This window comes from Sardina pilchardus, chromosome 11, assembly GCF_963854185.1.
Source record: "Sardina pilchardus chromosome 11, fSarPil1.1, whole genome shotgun sequence".
Lineage (NCBI taxonomy): Eukaryota > Metazoa > Chordata > Actinopteri > Clupeiformes > Clupeidae > Sardina > Sardina pilchardus.
Genome location: NC_085004.1, coordinates 19,341,285 through 19,353,930, shown reverse-complemented (window position 1 = coordinate 19,353,930; position 12,646 = coordinate 19,341,285). Strand labels below are relative to the sequence as shown.

Genomic DNA, 12,646 nt, shown 5'->3' with positions numbered 1-12,646 from the left:
GCGCTCAGTAACGCCCGCGCAGTGTGGCTAACTGTAACCGCTGCACGGTGATGTGATTTCAAGGCAGCGCCACGTGCATGCGCGCATGCACGCGCGCAGCCACGCACACACAGCATCAGGTCTAAAGACGCACATCAGTGATTGTTAGGCTTCCTCATTGAAACTGGATCGCCTGCCGGTATCTCACGCTCACCTCCCTCGTTTTTTTTTAGTTTTTTTTTTACAAGTGGCCGGAGTTTAATCAGCCGCGCTGATATTGAAGCATATTCCACTCGGCGGTGGACGTGCCGGTCTAAAAGTGGCCAGTGCCAGTGCCGCCCGCCTTTTATGAGCTAGGATGTGTCCCTGCCTAATAGCTCCGGGCTTTGTTGCATGATTCGCTCGGATCTGGGCTGCATTGTTCATTAGCCGACGGCTACTTTATGCGTGGTGCATCATGGGACAGTTTTAGAATTTGTTGCCCGTATTATGTCTTTTTTTCGAGCACGACATGATTTCTGTGTGGTATAGCATACGTGTATTACCCCCTTGTAAATGTGTTGTTATTTGAAGTGTGGAATTGTTAACATAGCCGCAAAACCGCCACCTACGTGACACGTATGGCATTGGGTCTGGTAGCCTCGCGTCACTTGAACAACTCATACTTACCTGGCAGGGGAGACACCATGATCATGAAGGTGGTTCACCTTTGGCGAGGCTCTGCCATTGCACTTCGGCGGTAGCTGACCCGAACGAATTCCCCAAATGTGGGAATCTCGACTGCATAATTTGTGGTAGTGGGGGACTGCGTTCGCGCTCTCCCCTGATATGTTGTGAAATGATAAAGAGAGAGTTCGGCAGATGTGAGCAACGCCCTATATTGTGTGTGGCCCTGTTTAGCGAGGTCGTTGTTACCCTGCTGGTGAAGTGCTGCGCTCAGTAACGCCCGCGCAGTGTGGCTAACTGTAACCGCTGCACGGTGATGTGATTTCAAGGCAGCGCCACGTGCATGCGCGCATGCACGCGCGCAGCCACGCACACACAGCATCAGGTCTAAAGACGCACATCAGTGATTGTTAGGCTTCCTCATTGAAACTGGATCGCCTGCCGGTATCTCACGCTCACCTCCCTCGTTTTTTTTTTGTTTTTTTTTTACAAGTGGCCGGAGTTTAATCAGCCGCGCTGATATTGAAGCATATTCCACTCGGCGGTGGACGTGCCGGTCTAAAAGTGGCCAGTGCCAGTGCAGCCCGCCTTTTATGAGCTAGGATGTGTCCCTGCCTAATAGCTCCGGGCTTTGTTGCATGATTCGCTCGGATCTGGGCTGCATTGTTCATTAGCCGACGGCTACTTTATGCGTGGTGCATCATGGGACAGTTTTAGAATTTGTTGCCCGTATTATGTCTTTTTTTCGAGCACGACATGATTTCTGTGTGGTATAGCATACGTGTATTACCCCCTTGTAAATGTGTTGTTATTTGAAGTGTGGAATTGTTAACGTAGCCGCAAAACCGCCACCTACGTGACACGTATGGCATTGGGTCTGGTAGCCTCGCGTCACTTGTACAACTCATACTTACCTGGCAGGGGAGACACCATGATCATGAAGGTGGTTCACATTTGGCGAGGCTCTGCCATTGCACTTCGGCGGTAGCTGACCCGAACGAATTCCCCAAATGTGGGAATCTCGACTGCATAATTTGTGGTAGTGGGGGACTGCGTTCGCGCTCTCCCCTGATATGTTGTGAAATGATAAAGAGAGAGTTCGGCAGATGTGAGCAACGCCCTATATTGTGTGTGCCCTGTTTAGCGAGGTCGTTGTTACCCTGCTGGTGAAGTGCTACGCTCAGTAACGCCCGCGCAGTGTGGCTAACTGTAACCGCTGCACGGTGATGTGATTTCAAGGCAGCGCCACGTGCATGCGCGCATGCACGCGCGCAGCCACGCACACACAGCATCAGGTCTAAAGACGCGCATCAGTGATTGTTAGGCTTCCTCATTGAAACTGGATCGCCTGCCGGTATCTCACGCTCACCTCCCTCGTTTTTTTTTAACTTTTTTTTTTACAAGTGGCCGGAGTTTAATCAGCCGCGCTGATATTGAAGCATATTCCACTCGGCGGTGGACGTGCCGGTCTAAAAGTGGCCAGTGCCAGTGCCGCCCGCCTTTTATGAGCTAGGATGTGTCCCTGCCTAATAGCTCCGGGCTTTGTTGCATGATTCGCTCGGATCTGGGCTGCATTGTTCATTAGCCGACGGCTACTTTATGCGTGGTGCATCATGGGACAGTTTTAGAATTTGTTGCCCGTATTATGTCTTTTTTTCGAGCACGACATGATTTCTGTGTGGTATAGCATACGTGTATTACCCCCTTGTAAATGTGTTGTTATTTGAAGTGTGGAATTGTTAACATAGCCGCAAAACCGCCACCTACGTGACACGTATGGCATTGGGTCTGGTAGCCTCGCGTCACTTGTACAACTCATACTTACCTGGCAGGGGAGACACCATGATCATGAAGGTGGTTCACCTTTGGCGAGGCTCTGCCATTGCACTTCGGCGGTAGCTGACCCGAACGAATTCCCCAAATGTGGGAATCTCGACTGCATAATTTGTGGTAGTGGGGGACTGCGTTCGCGCTCTCCCCTGATATGTTGTGAAATGATAAAGAGAGAGTTCGGCAGATGTGAGCAACGCCCTATATTGTGTGTGGCCCTGTTTAGCGAGGTCGTTGTTACCCTGCTGGTGAAGTGCTGCGCTCAGTAACGCCCGCGCAGTGTGGCTAACTGTAACCGCTGCACGGTGATGTGATTTCAAGGCAGCACCACGTGCATGCGCGCATGCACGCGCGCAGCCACGCACACACAGCATCAGGTCTAAAGACGCACATCAGTGATTGTTAGGCTTCCTCATTGAAACTGGATCGCCTGCCGGTATCTCACGCTCACCTCCCTCGTTTTTTTTTTGTTTTTTTTTTACAAGTGGCCGGAGTTTAATCAGCCGCGCTGATATTGAAGCATATTCCACTCGGCGGTGGACGTGCCGGTCTAAAAGTGGCCAGTGCCAGTGCCGCCCGCCTTTTATGAGCTAGGATGTGTCCCTGCCTAATAGCTCCGGGCTTTGTTGCATGATTCGCTCGGATCTGGGCTGCATTGTTCATTAGCCGACGGCTACTTTATGCGTGGTGCATCATGGGACAGGTTTAGAATTTGTTGCCCGTATTATGTCTTTTTTTCGAGCACGACATGATTTCTGTGTGGTATAGCATACGTGTATTACCCCCTTGTAAATGTGTTGTTATTTGAAGTGTGGAATTGTTAACATAGCCGCAAAACCGCCACCTACGTGACACGTATGGCATTGGGTCTGGTAGCCTCGCGTCACTTGTACAACTCATACTTACCTGGCAGGGGAGACACCATGATCATGAAGGTGGTTCACCTTTGGCGAGGCTCTGCCATTGCACTTCGGCGGTAGCTGACCCGAACGAATTCCCCAAATGTGGGAATCTCGACTGCATAATTTGTGGTAGTGGGGGACTGCGTTCGCGCTCTCCCCTGATATGTTGTGAAATGATAAAGAGAGAGTTCGGCAGATGTGAGCAACGCCCTATATTGTGTGTGCCCTGTTTAGCGAGGTCGTTGTTACCCTGCTGGTGAAGTGCTACGCTCAGTAACGCCCGCGCAGTGTGGCTAACTGTAACCGCTGCACGGTGATGTGATTTCAAGGCAGCGCCACGTGCATGCGCGCATGCACGCGCGCAGCCACGCACACACAGCATCAGGTCTAAAGACGCGCATCAGTGATTGTTAGGCTTCCTCATTGAAACTGGATCGCCTGCCGGTATCTCACGCTCACCTCCCTCGTTTTTTTTTAACTTTTTTTTTTACAAGTGGCCGGAGTTTAATCAGCCGCGCTGATATTGAAGCATATTCCACTCGGCGGTGGACGTGCCGGTCTAAAAGTGGCCAGTGCCAGTGCCGCCCGCCTTTTATGAGCTAGGATGTGTCCCTGCCTAATAGCTCCGGGCTTTGTTGCATGATTCGCTCGGATCTGGGCTGCATTGTTCATTAGCCGACGGCTACTTTATGCGTGGTGCATCATGGGACAGTTTTAGAATTTGTTGCCCGTATTATGTCTTTTTTTCGAGCACGACATGATTTCTGTGTGGTATAGCATACGTGTATTACCCCCTTGTAAATGTGTTGTTATTTGAAGTGTGGAATTGTTAACATAGCCGCAAAACCGCCACCTACGTGACACGTATGGCATTGGGTCTGGTAGCCTCGCGTCACTTGTACAACTCATACTTACCTGGCAGGGGAGACACCATGATCATGAAGGTGGTTCACCTTTGGCGAGGCTCTGCCATTGCACTTCGGCGGTAGCTGACCCGAACGAATTCCCCAAATGTGGGAATCTCGACTGCATAATTTGTGGTAGTGGGGGACTGCGTTCGCGCTCTCCCCTGATATGTTGTGAAATGATAAAGAGAGAGTTCGGCAGATGTGAGCAACGCCCTATATTGTGTGTGGCCCTGTTTAGCGAGGTCGTTGTTACCCTGCTGGTGAAGTGCTGCGCTCAGTAACGCCCGCGCAGTGTGGCTAACTGTAACCGCTGCACGGTGATGTGATTTCAAGGCAGCACCACGTGCATGCGCGCATGCACGCGCGCAGCCACGCACACACAGCATCAGGTCTAAAGACGCACATCAGTGATTGTTAGGCTTCCTCATTGAAACTGGATCGCCTGCCGGTATCTCACGCTCACCTCCCTCGTTTTTTTTTTGTTTTTTTTTTACAAGTGGCCGGAGTTTAATCAGCCGCGCTGATATTGAAGCATATTCCACTCGGCGGTGGACGTGCCGGTCTAAAAGTGGCCAGTGCCAGTGCCGCCCGCCTTTTATGAGCTAGGATGTGTCCCTGCCTAATAGCTCCGGGCTTTGTTGCATGATTCGCTCGGATCTGGGCTGCATTGTTCATTAGCCGACGGCTACTTTATGCGTGGTGCATCATGGGACAGGTTTAGAATTTGTTGCCCGTATTATGTCTTTTTTTCGAGCACGACATGATTTCTGTGTGGTATAGCATACGTGTATTACCCCCTTGTAAATGTGTTGTTATTTGAAGTGTGGAATTGTTAACATAGCCGCAAAACCGCCACCTACGTGACACGTATGGCATTGGGTCTGGTAGCCTCGCGTCACTTGTACAACTCATACTTACCTGGCAGGGGAGACACCATGATCATGAAGGTGGTTCACCTTTGGCGAGGCTCTGCCATTGCACTTCGGCGGTAGCTGACCCGAACGAATTCCCCAAATGTGGGAAGCTCGACTGCATAATTTGTGGTAGTGGGGGACTGCGTTCGCGCTCTCCCCTGATATGTTGTGAAATGATAAAGAGAGAGTTCGGCAGATGTGAGCAACGCCCTATATTGTGTGTGGCCCTGTTTAGCGAGGTCGTTGTTACCCTGCTGGTGAAGTGCTACGCTCAGTAACGCCCGCGCAGTGTGGCTAACTGTAACCGCTGCACGGTGATGTGATTTCAAGGCAGCGCCACGTGCATGCGCGCATGCACGCGCGCAGCCACGCACACACAGCATCAGGTCTAAAGACGCGCATCAGTGATTGTTAGGCTTCCTCATTGAAACTGGATCGCCTGCCGGTATCTCACGCTCACCTCCCTCGTTTTTTTTTAATTTTTTTTTTTTACAAGTGGCCGGAGTTTAATCAGCCGCGCTGATATTGAAGCATATTCCACTCGGCGGTGGACGTGCCGGTCTAAAAGTGGCCAGTGCCAGTGCCGCCCGCCTTTTATGAGCTAGGATGTGTCCCTGCCTAATAGCTTCGGGCTTTGTTGCATGATTCGCTCGGATCTGGGCTGCATTGTTCATTAGCCGACGGCTACTTTATGCGTGGTGCATCATGGGACAGTTTTAGAATTTGTTGCCCGTATTATATCTTTTTTTCGAGCACGACATGATTTCTGTGTGGTATAGCATACGTGTATTACCCCCTTGTAAATGTGTTGTTATTTGTAGTGTTGAATTGTTAACGTAGCCGCAAAACCGCCACCTACGTGACACGTATGGCATTGGGTCTGGTAGCCTCGCGTCACTTGTACAACTCATACTTACCTGGCAGGGGAGACACCATGATCATGAAGGTGGTTCACCTTTGGCGAGGCTCTGCCATTGCACTTCGGCGGTAGCTGACCCGAACGAATTCCCCAAATGTGGGAATCTCGACTGCATAATTTGTGGTAGTGGGGGACTGCGTTCGCGCTCTCCCCTGATATGTTGTGAAATGATAAAGAGAGAGTTCGGCAGATGTGAGCAACGCCCTATATTGTGTGTGGCCCTGTTTAGCGAGGTCGTTGTTACCCTGCTGGTGAAGTGCTGCGCTCAGTAACGCCCGCGCAGTGTGGCTAACTGTAACCGCTGCACGGTGATGTGATTTCAAGGCAGCGCCACGTGCATGCGCGCATGCACGCGCGCAGCCACGCACACACAGCATCAGGTCTAAAGACGCACATCAGTGATTGTTAGGCTTCCTCATTGAAACTGGATCGCCTGCCGGTATCTCACGCTCACCTCCCTCGTTTTTTTTTAGTTTTTTTTTTACAAGTGGCCGGAGTTTAATCAGCCGCGCTGATATTGAAGCATATTCCACTCGGCGGTGGACGTGCCGGTCTAAAAGTGGCCAGTGCCAGTGCCGCCCGCCTTTTATGAGCTAGGATGTGTCCCTGCCTAATAGCTCCGGGCTTTGTTGCATGATTCGCTCGGATCTGGGCTGCATTGTTCATTAGCCGACGGCTACTTTATGCGTGGTGCATCATGGGACAGTTTTAGAATTTGTTGCCCGTATTATGTCTTTTTTTCGAGCACGACATGATTTCTGTGTGGTATAGCATACGTGTATTACCCCCTTGTAAATGTGTTGTTATTTGTAGTGTTGAATTGTTAACGTAGCCGCAAAACCGCCACCTACGTGACACGTATGGCATTGGGTGTGGTAGCCTCGCGTCACTTGTACAACTCATACTTACCTGGCAGGGGAGACACCATGATCATGAAGGTGGTTCACCTTTGGCGAGGCTCTGCCATTGCACTTCGGTGGTAGCTGACCCGAACGAATTCCCCAAATGTGGGAATCTCGACTGCATAATTTGTGGTAGTGGGGGACTGCGTTCGCGCTCTCCCCTGATATGTTGTGAAATGATAAAGAGAGAGTTCGGCAGATGTGAGCAACGCCCTATATTGTGTGTGGCCCTGTTTAGCGAGGTCGTTGTTACCCTGCTGGTGAAGTGCTGCGCTCAGTAACGCCCGCGCAGTGTGGCTAACTGTAACCGCTGCACGGTGATGTGATTTCAAGGCAGCGCCACGTGCATGCGCGCATGCACGCGCGCAGCCACGCACACACAGCATCAGGTCTAAAGACGCACATCAGTGATTGTTAGGCTTCCTCATTGAAACTGGATCGCCTGCCGGTATCTCACGCTCACCTCCCTCGTTTTTTTTTTGGTTTTGTTTTTACAAGTGGCCGGAGTTTAATCAGCCGCGCTGATATTGAAGCATATTCCACTCGGCGGTGGACGTGCCGGTCTAAGGCTGGGATTATACTTGCCGTTAGACCAAGCGTAAGCGTATGCGTCCGTGTGCGACCTGCTGTGTCCTGTGTACAGACTCGCTGCAGCATTACGCACCTTACTGGAGGTCTTCACCAGGGGGAGACTAGTAGCCTAATATCAGATGTGGATGTGGCCATGTGCCATTGTTTACTCTCATGATTGCCCCCAGCTTTGATGTCGATAATGCATCTTGCAGTCACTTTGTTTTGGCAATGATCGCCCCCTACTTTCTTGTCAGTATTGCATCTCGCGGACGCGTCGTGTTCGCTTGCGACGACGTGCACGACCGACGCACCAAACGGCCGCAAAATACGCGAGGCAGCCATGATGCGTACACGAACGCGTTGTCTACGGCAAGTCTAAACGTGCCTTAAAAGTGGCCAGTGCCAGTGCCGCCCGCCTTTTATGAGCTAGGATGTGTCCCTGCCTAATAGCTCCGGGCTTTGTTGCATGATTCGCTCGGATCTGGGCTGCATTGTTCATTAGCCGACGGCTACTTTATGCGTGGTGCATCATGGGACAGTTTTAGAATTTGTTGCCCGTATTATGTCTTTTTTTCGAGCACGACATGATTTCTGTGTGGTATAGCATACGTGTATTACCCCCTTGTAAATGTGTTGTTATTTGAAGTGTTGAATTGTTAACGTAGCCGCAAAACCGCCACCTACGTGACACGTATGGCATTGGGTCTGGTAGCCTCGCGTCACTTGTACAACTCATACTTACCTGGCAGGGGAGACACCATGATCATGAAGGTGGTTCACCTTTGGCGAGGCTCTGCCATTGCACTTCGGCGGTAGCTGACCCGAACGAATTCCCCAAATGTGGGAATCTCGACTGCATAATTTGTGGTAGTGGGGGACTGCGTTCGCGCTCTCCCCTGATATGTTGTGAAATGATAAAGAGAGAGTTCGGCAGATGTGAGCAACGCCCTATATTGTGTGTGGCCCTGTTTAGCGAGGTCGTTGTTACCCTGCTGGTGAAGTGCTGCGCTCAGTAACGCCCGCGCAGTGTGGCTAACTGTAACCGCTGCACGGTGATGTGATTTCAAGGCAGCGCCACGTGCATGCGCGCATGCACGCGCGCAGCCACGCACACACAGCATCAGGTCTAAAGACGCACATCAGTGATTGTTAGGCTTCCTCATTGAAACTGGATCGCCTGCCGGTATCTCACGCTCACCTCCCTCGTTTTTTTTTTGTTTTTTTTTTTACAAGTGGCCGGAGTTTAATCAGCCGCGCTGATATTGAAGCATATTCCACTCGGCGGTGGACGTGCCGGTCTAAAAGTGGCCAGTGCCAGTGCCGCCCGCCTTTTATGAGCTAGGATGTGTCCCTGCCTAATAGCTCCGGGCTTTGTTGCATGATTCGCTCGGATCTGGGCTGCATTGTTCATTAGCCGACGGCTACTTTATGCGTGGTGCATCATGGGACAGTTTTAGAATTTGTTGCCCGTATTATGTCTTTTTTTCGAGCACGACTTGATTTCTGTGTGGTATAGCATACGTGTATTACCCCCTTGTAAATGTGTTGTTATTTGTAGTGTTGAATTGTTAACGTAGCCGCAAAACCGCCACCTACGTGACACGTATGGCATTGGGTCTGGTAGCCTCGCGTCACTTGTACAACTCATACTTACCTGGCAGGGGAGACACCATGATCATGAAGGTGGTTCACCTTTGGCGAGGCTCTGCCATTGCACTTCGGCGGTAGCTGACCTGAACGAATTCCCCAAATGTGGGAATCTCGACTGCATAATTTGTGGTAGTGGGGGACTGCGTTCGCGCTCTCCCCTGATATGTTGTGAAATGATAAAGAGAGAGTTCGGCAGATGTGAGCAACGCCCTATATTGTGTGTGGCCCTGTTTAGCGAGGTCGTTGTTACCCTGCTGGTGAAGTGCTGCGCTCAGTAACGCCCGCGCAGTGTGGCTAACTGTAACCGCTGCACGGTGATGTGATTTCAAGGCAGCACCACGTGCATGCGCGCATGCACGCGCGCAGCCACGCACACACAGCATCAGGTCTAAAGACGCACATCAGTGATTGTTAGGCTTCCTCATTGAAACTGGATCGCCTGCCGGTATCTCACGCTCACCTCCCTCGTTTTTTTTTGTTTTTTTTTTACAAGTGGCCGGAGTTTAATCAGCCGCGCTGATATTGAAGCATATTCCACTCGGCGGTGGACGTGCCGGTCTAAAAGTGGCCAGTGCCAGTGCCGCCCGCCTTTTATGAGCTAGGATGTGTCCCTGCCTAATAGCTTCGGGCTTTGTTGCATGATTCGCTCGGATCTGGGCTGCATTGTTCATTAGCCGACGGCTACTTTATGCGTGGTGCATCATGGGACAGTTTTAGAATTTGTTGCCCGTATTATATCTTTTTTTCGAGCACGACATGATTTCTGTGTGGTATAGCATACGTGTATTACCCCCTTGTATATGTGTTGTTATTTGTAGTGTTGAATTGTTAACGTAGCCGCAAAACCGCCACCTACGTGACACGTATGGCATTGGGTCTGGTAGCCTCGCGTCACTTGTACAACTCATACTTACCTGGCAGGGGAGACACCATGATCATGAAGGTGGTTCACCTTTGGCGAGGCTCTGCCATTGCACTTCGGCGGTAGCTGACCCGAACGAATTCCCCAAATGTGGGAATCTCGACTGCATAATTTGTGGTAGTGGGGGACTGCGTTCGCGCTCTCCCCTGATATGTTGTGAAATGATAAAGAGAGAGTTCGGCAGATGTGAGCAACGCCCTATATTGTGTGTGGCCCTGTTTAGCGAGGTCGTTGTTACCCTGCTGGTGAAGTGCTACGCTCAGTAACGCCCGCGCAGTGTGGCTAACTGTAACCGCTGCACGGTGATGTGATTTCAAGGCAGCGCCACGTGCATGCGCGCATGCACGCGCGCAGCCACGCACACACAGCATCAGGTCTAAAGACGCGCATCAGTGATTGTTAGGCTTCCTCATTGAAACTGGATCGCCTGCCGGTATCTCACGCTCACCTCCCTCGTTTTTTTTTAATTTTTTTTTTTACAAGTGGCCGGAGTTTAATCAGCCGCGCTGATATTGAAGCATATTCCACTCGGCGGTGGACGTGCCGGTCTAAAAGTGGCCAGTGCCAGTGCCGCCCGCCTTTTATGAGCTAGGATGTGTCCCTGCCTAATAGCTTCGGGCTTTGTTGCATGATTCGCTCGGATCTGGGCTGCATTGTTCATTAGCCGACGGCTACTTTATGCGTGGTGCATCATGGGACAGTTTTAGAATTTGTTGCCCGTATTATATCTTTTTTTCGAGCACGACATGATTTCTGTGTGGTATAGCATACGTGTATTACCCCCTTGTATATGTGTTGTTATTTGTAGTGTTGAATTGTTAACGTAGCCGCAAAACCGCCACCTACGTGACACGTATGGCATTGGGTCTGGTAGCCTCGCGTCACTTGTACAACTCATACTTACCTGGCAGGGGAGACACCATGATCATGAAGGTGGTTCACCTTTGGCGAGGCTCTGCCATTGCACTTCGGCGGTAGCTGACCCGAACGAATTCCCCAAATGTGGGAATCTCGACTGCATAATTTGTGGTAGTGGGGGACTGCGTTCGCGCTCTCCCCTGATATGTTGTGAAATGATAAAGAGAGAGTTCGGCAGATGTGAGCAACGCCCTATATTGTGTGTGGCCCTGTTTAGCGAGGTCGTTGTTACCCTGCTGGTGAAGTGCTACGCTCAGTAACGCCCGCGCAGTGTGGCTAACTGTAACCGCTGCACGGTGATGTGATTTCAAGGCAGCGCCACGTGCATGCGCGCATGCACGCGCGCAGCCACGCACACACAGCATCAGGTCTAAAGACGCGCATCAGTGATTGTTAGGCTTCCTCATTGAAACTGGATCGCCTGCCGGTATCTCACGCTCACCTCCCTCGTTTTTTTTTAATTTTTTTTTTTACAAGTGGCCGGAGTTTAATCAGCCGCGCTGATATTGAAGCATATTCCACTCGGCGGTGGACGTGCCGGTCTAAAAGTGGCCAGTGCCAGTGCCGCCCGCCTTTTATGAGCTAGGATGTGTCCCTGCCTAATAGCTTCGGGCTTTGTTGCATGATTCGCTCGGATCTGGGCTGCATTGTTCATTAGCCGACGGCTACTTTATGCGTGGTGCATCATGGGACAGTTTTAGAATTTGTTGCCCGTATTATATCTTTTTTTCGAGCACGACATGATTTCTGTGTGGTATAGCATACGTGTATTACCCCCTTGTAAATGTGTTGTTATTTGTAGTGTTGAATTGTTAACGTAGCCGCAAAACCGCCACCTACGTGACACGTATGGCATTGGGTCTGGTAGCCTCGCGTCACTTGTACAACTCATACTTACCTGGCAGGGGAGACACCATGATCATGAAGGTGGTTCACCTTTGGCGAGGCTCTGCCATTGCACTTCGGCGGTAGCTGACCCGAACGAATTCCCCAAATGTGGGAATCTCGACTGCATAATTTGTGGTAGTGGGGGACTGCGTTCGCGCTCTCCCCTGATATGTTGTGAAATGATAAAGAGAGAGTTCGGCAGATGTGAGCAACGCCCTATATTGTGTGTGGCCCTGTTTAGCGAGGTCGTTGTTACCCTGCTGGTGAAGTGCTGCGCTCAGTAACGCCCGCGCAGTGTGGCTAACTGTAACCGCTGCACGGTGATGTGATTTCAAGGCAGCGCCACGTGCATGCGCGCATGCACGCGCGCAGCCACGCACACACAGCATCAGGTCTAAAGACGCACATCAGTGATTGTTAGGCTTCCTCATTGAAACTGGATCGCCTGCCGGTATCTCACGCTCACCTCCCTCGTTTTTTTTTAGTTTTTTTTTTACAAGTGGCCGGAGTTTAATCAGCCGCGCTGATATTGAAGCATATTCCACTCGGCGGTGGACGTGCCGGTCTAAAAGTGGCCAGTGCCAGTGCCGCCCGCCTTTTATGAGCTAGGATGTGTCCCTGCCTAATAGCTCCGGGCTTTGTTGCATGATTCGCTCGGATCTGGGCTGCATTGTT

At 51.1% G+C, this 12,646-nt stretch overlaps 13 non-coding genes across 13 annotated transcripts; all 13 read left to right on the top strand.

Moving 5' to 3' along the window:
* Positions 1-640: 640 nt before the first annotated feature.
* LOC134096343 (U1 spliceosomal RNA) lies at positions 641-805 on the top strand. The gene has a single exon (XR_009940800.1). It is a non-coding gene; the product is annotated as a U1 spliceosomal RNA (small nuclear RNA).
* Positions 806-1,551: 746 nt separating this feature from the next.
* LOC134096380 (U1 spliceosomal RNA) lies at positions 1,552-1,716 on the top strand. Its single transcript, XR_009940837.1, has one exon. It is a non-coding gene; the product is annotated as a U1 spliceosomal RNA (small nuclear RNA).
* A 746-nt stretch (positions 1,717-2,462) lies between these two features.
* LOC134096342 (U1 spliceosomal RNA) lies at positions 2,463-2,627 on the top strand. The gene has a single exon (XR_009940799.1). It is a non-coding gene; the product is annotated as a U1 spliceosomal RNA (small nuclear RNA).
* Positions 2,628-3,373: 746 nt separating this feature from the next.
* On the top strand, positions 3,374-3,538 carry LOC134096341 (U1 spliceosomal RNA). Its single transcript, XR_009940798.1, has one exon. It is a non-coding gene; the product is annotated as a U1 spliceosomal RNA (small nuclear RNA).
* A 746-nt stretch (positions 3,539-4,284) lies between these two features.
* Positions 4,285-4,449, top strand: LOC134096340 (U1 spliceosomal RNA). The gene has a single exon (XR_009940797.1). It is a non-coding gene; the product is annotated as a U1 spliceosomal RNA (small nuclear RNA).
* A 746-nt stretch (positions 4,450-5,195) lies between these two features.
* On the top strand, positions 5,196-5,360 carry LOC134096370 (U1 spliceosomal RNA). The gene has a single exon (XR_009940827.1). It is a non-coding gene; the product is annotated as a U1 spliceosomal RNA (small nuclear RNA).
* A 748-nt stretch (positions 5,361-6,108) lies between these two features.
* On the top strand, positions 6,109-6,273 carry LOC134096338 (U1 spliceosomal RNA). Its single transcript, XR_009940796.1, has one exon. It is a non-coding gene; the product is annotated as a U1 spliceosomal RNA (small nuclear RNA).
* A 746-nt stretch (positions 6,274-7,019) lies between these two features.
* Positions 7,020-7,184, top strand: LOC134096296 (U1 spliceosomal RNA). Its single transcript, XR_009940753.1, has one exon. It is a non-coding gene; the product is annotated as a U1 spliceosomal RNA (small nuclear RNA).
* Positions 7,185-8,327: 1,143 nt separating this feature from the next.
* On the top strand, positions 8,328-8,492 carry LOC134096337 (U1 spliceosomal RNA). The gene has a single exon (XR_009940795.1). It is a non-coding gene; the product is annotated as a U1 spliceosomal RNA (small nuclear RNA).
* A 747-nt stretch (positions 8,493-9,239) lies between these two features.
* On the top strand, positions 9,240-9,404 carry LOC134096375 (U1 spliceosomal RNA). The gene has a single exon (XR_009940831.1). It is a non-coding gene; the product is annotated as a U1 spliceosomal RNA (small nuclear RNA).
* Positions 9,405-10,149: 745 nt separating this feature from the next.
* LOC134096336 (U1 spliceosomal RNA) lies at positions 10,150-10,314 on the top strand. Its single transcript, XR_009940794.1, has one exon. It is a non-coding gene; the product is annotated as a U1 spliceosomal RNA (small nuclear RNA).
* Positions 10,315-11,061: 747 nt separating this feature from the next.
* On the top strand, positions 11,062-11,226 carry LOC134096334 (U1 spliceosomal RNA). The gene has a single exon (XR_009940792.1). It is a non-coding gene; the product is annotated as a U1 spliceosomal RNA (small nuclear RNA).
* Positions 11,227-11,973: 747 nt separating this feature from the next.
* LOC134096333 (U1 spliceosomal RNA) lies at positions 11,974-12,138 on the top strand. The gene has a single exon (XR_009940791.1). It is a non-coding gene; the product is annotated as a U1 spliceosomal RNA (small nuclear RNA).
* Positions 12,139-12,646: the final 508 nt, after the last annotated feature.